This window comes from Carlito syrichta, unplaced genomic scaffold, assembly GCF_000164805.1.
Source record: "Carlito syrichta isolate Samal-C Ts95f unplaced genomic scaffold, Tarsius_syrichta-2.0.1 Scaffold303528, whole genome shotgun sequence".
Taxonomy (NCBI): Eukaryota; Metazoa; Chordata; class Mammalia; order Primates; family Tarsiidae; genus Carlito; species Carlito syrichta.
This window is the reverse complement of record NW_007247624.1, coordinates 140590-145032: the sequence shown is the minus strand read 5'-3', so window position 1 is coordinate 145032 and position 4443 is coordinate 140590. Positions and strand designations below refer to the sequence as shown.

The 4443-nt window shown below is 37.0% G+C and overlaps 1 pseudogene; it reads right to left on the bottom strand.

The window, feature by feature from the left end:
- Nucleotides 1-499: 499 nt before the first annotated feature.
- LOC103260995 lies at nt 500-1229 on the bottom strand (annotated as a pseudogene).
- Between the last annotated feature and the right edge of the window lie 3214 nt (nt 1230-4443).

Here is a 4443-nt window from a genome sequence, read left to right as displayed (position 1 = left end):
TCACTTGCAAAGGGGTCAGGAGTAATAAGGAAACAACTCATTCAGGCAGCTTTTTTTTTTTTTTGAGTTGGAGTCTCGCTCTGTCGCCCAGACTGGAGTGCACTGGCTGCTCCCGGCCACTGCAGCCTTGACCTGCTGGGCTCCGGCGATCCTTCCGCCTCAGCCTTCCGAGTAGCCGGAATTACAGGCATGGCTACCACACCTGGCTCATTTTTTGATTTATTGTAGAGATGAGGTCTCGCCCAGTTGCCCAGGTGGGTCTCGAACCCGCGGACTCAGGCAATTCACTCACCTCAGCCTCCCAAAGCGCTGGGATTACAGACTGAGCCACCGAGTCAGGCTAAGGCAGTTTTTGAACTCTACCTCCCAAGACTGCCTGTTGCATAAGGAGAAGCCATCTCCCATGGGAGCAAAGTAATAGGGTGGAAGGTCATAGTCTCCCTACTGAGTCTTTCCAGAAACCAAGAGTTCAAGGTACAAGGTTCCTGGTTCCCTACTCTCAACCACCCCCTCCACTCTTTCTACTGTCACTCCTTTGTTGCTTCTTCTTGTGATTCTTCTTCTTTGTTGCCTTGCTGTGTTTGATGCGTACCTTGCTCTCTTGTCCGTATCACTCTCAGAGTCTGAGCTGTCAGAGTCAGATGACTTCTTGTCTCTGTTTCTTTTCCTTCCTTTCCTTCTTTCTTTTTCTAGAATTCCTCATGGGGTCAGGCTTCTCAAATTCTGTGGAAATTGTCTCTTCCTTCTCTTCCTCATCAGGTATCAGAGAGTATTTGGTCCCACCTGGTTGCATGAAACAATCTTTTGCAAAGTGGCCTTTACATTCACACTTCTTGCGGGTACTGTTCAGGACAGCCTCGAGGGTGATCCTCTGCCCAGTGTAGTCATGGAAGGACCGTCTCCACCTCTCTTCTTGCTCCATGATAACGTTGTCAGGATCGAAGTCTTTCCCAGTCCCTAGGTTGACAACTTTCATGGACAGGGATACTTTTATCCTATCATTTTTCATCTCTCTGCCAGTAAGCCTCACCCACACCTTGTCTCCGACATCTACTATCTCTGAGAGCTCATCCACCGGACAGGATGACCTATGAGTTCGATGGACCAGGCTTCCGACAACCTGGGATTTTGATAAAGGCTCCATAATCTGTCACCATAGCAACCTCCCTTTGGAAAATAGTGTAGAGAGCAGGAAAGTTTTCCATGGTCTCAGGCCTTCCTGAATTCATCCTTAATGTCCTATGGCTTCTCCATTTATCTTTCGCTGCATTAATTCAAGTGTCTCAGCATCAGCTCCCACTGGCCCAGCCATGGGATTGCGCAAAACACCAAACCAAGTCAGTGTTTTCTCCCACAAGATCAGTCAAGAAAAATTCTTTTTTAGATTAAGATAAAATACACAGTCTTTCAGTGTATTTTAATTATATGCAAATGTCTTATTATCCAATGATAATTCAATATTTTATAATGACGTTAAAAATAAATTTAGAGTATCACAGTACTGCTTATTTGTTTCTCCGTAGTGTGGAAAATTTAATTATTAACTAACATAGGGATCTTGTTTCACAACAAACACAGAGTAAATATTTTATGGATAACTCAGCATTGCCAAGTGAGAAGAAGGTGATTTAATAGAGAACAATAAAATACAGCTTCACATATTTTTGAAAACAGACATTTCTCCAGGTATGTTTTGTTTTAATATGCATTGAACTATATTTTGTGAGCAGGCATTCATAGCCATCAATCATAGTGTTTTCAATTGTCCAATCATTCATGTTTTTATAAATAATAATAAAATAGTCCTATGAAAATGATAAACTGTAGTATCTCTTTGGTTATTTAAGAAGTGAAAAAATAAGTTAGTGCTATAATAGCAATGAATGACAAATAAATGGAACTGGACAATCTATCTCCCTTCATATGATGAACAGAATCAAGAGGGTTTGTTGTTATTGTTGTTGTTTGTGTTTATTTTTACATTTCCATAAATTAATTGAAATAGACATCTCTTAGTAAGAAAACACAATGCTGGTAGGTTACGTTACCTCTACCAACTCAAAATGAACACTGACATTTTCAAAATGATGAACTATATTAACCTTTGGAAAAACTAAGAAACTTTCTATACACCACAACATATGGTATACAGATTTGTTAAGGATGATATATGCTGTGGTTCTTTGGTTTACTTTTCAGGAAGAGCTTTTATTCTACATGCAGAACTCCCCAGCTTCCCAGCCTGCCCCTCTATAAAAAGCCCAAATGGCCATTTTAGCTCAAACTGAAATGACGCACAAAGTTTAATCTATAATATTCAAAACTATAGACTTTTTTTTCCTTATTTTTGCATCTTCGTTTTCTCCTTATACAAGGCTCAATATGGTTTCAAAAAGTATGAGGGCATGTTATTGTAAAAATAGAGCAAGTGACGGTTAATAGATAGGATATTGTATGTCCAATTAGTTCTGCTTCTACCACTTGGGTACACTTTTAATGTGTCAATCGCTTATTCAACAAACTAGGTGAGGCACACTTTATTCAAGTCCCCATACAGAAATATGGCATTAACACCACCCTGTCCCTGTTATACAGTCACAGATAATTTAGTACCTCCCTTTTTAATTACACATCTCTGGGTTTTAATGACCTGTCTTTCTCTAATACCGTGTTTCTCAACTGTGTCGCAATGTTGTTTTATTAATGTCTGTGAACTAATTTTTTATATTACCACTGTAGAGTTGGGGGTTTGCTACTAGTATCAGATGGGTAGCAGCCCAAGTATGTTGCTCAATATTTTACAACACACAGGCAAGTCTCTCAAAAAAAAAACTACCTTGCTCACAATGTCAACAGGGCTGAGGTTTGGAAACCCTTCCCTATCAGAATGAGTTGTCTGTAGATATCTGAGGTGTTTTCTGCCACATCTATAGCACCTAGCATAGTATCTGGCATGTCTATTGCATCTAAAAACATCTGTTAATTATTGAGGTTTCTCTGCAGACGGTTTAGTGAGAGACCTTGTGCCATATACAATACTAAAAAGACTATTCCAATTATACTCTAAAAATTCTACTCCAAAGAAATCACTTTATTCAAAACCTTATCCTACTAACCCTTGATTAAAATTCTTCTGTAGTTTCCTTTTGCCTTTGGATAAAAAGTATATTTCAATCTACACTTCTCTCATCTCATTTTTCACTACTCTCTACTATTCTGCTGCTCTTATACTAGCCTTTTGTCAATCCCTCAAGTGCTCAACTGAATCTAGAACTAGTCTATGCACATTTAGTAATACACAGTTTTTAATTTATTCTACATGTGAGGCAGTGACTTATACTCAGATGTTAAGTAAATATCTCATTTATGACTGACACAATTGAACACGATGACACTATTATCATCCCCATGTCCAAGCTGAATAAACAGGAGCACAGAACGACTTAAGTGACTTGTCCAAAGATACCCACCATTTGTGAGTGAAGAAGTGCTTGATGTAAAACAAGGGGATAGTGCATTCCAGGTTCAAAGATCACAGAAGAAAAGAAAGATGACAAAGGGAACATAGCCAATTTAAGAAACTGCATATAATTCAATATGGTCCAATAATTCATATAATTCAATTGCAGGAATGCATGAAATTCAAATAATGCAAAAATGATACACATACCACTTCAGCATAGATCCTTTCACATGTTCATTCTGTCCTCCGTGAAGATACAAATATCTAAAGCAACAGGTACTCCATATTTGTCTATATGTATATCTACATATATCTATTTATGTATCTAAAGTTTAAAGCCAGTCATCTCTCTTCACTAAGAAATATATGACCTAAAATATTTAAAGAGAAAACATTTTGGAAAATATACTGATGTGAATCATGAGCTATCTGGAATTCTCAGCCACTGTTATCAGTCCTATATTTTGTGAGGTCTCCGTCAACTCTAGGAAGTAATCTAAATTTTTTGCTGTTGGCTCAAATTATTTTATAACTGAGGTAAAGTCAATGAATAAAAGCATTACTAATAAATATTTTGTCTTTTGAGAAATGAGGCAATTTCTACATAAATGCATTAATAAATGAAATCCAAACAATGTACAGTTGTATTATTTAGTTATGATCAGAACACAGTCTATAAATTTAGCTGTAAAATGGATTGTTTATGGATGAGAATGTTATTAAGTTTCTAATATAATAAAACTAATAACACTTTTAAGTGTCTGACAGTAAGAATGCACTATAAAAAGAAATAATGTACATGGTTTGGAGAATAATTTTTAAGTAGTTTATTAAGTTACAAACATAAATAAAACCTAAATATAGCAACATAAATTTGTTTCAGGTTATTTTTCTGTATTTTCACTAAAAAGATGTTTGGCTTCAGTATGGTAATTGCCCAGTGCAAGGTAAATAAGATACCAAAGAAATGAAAAATCAGT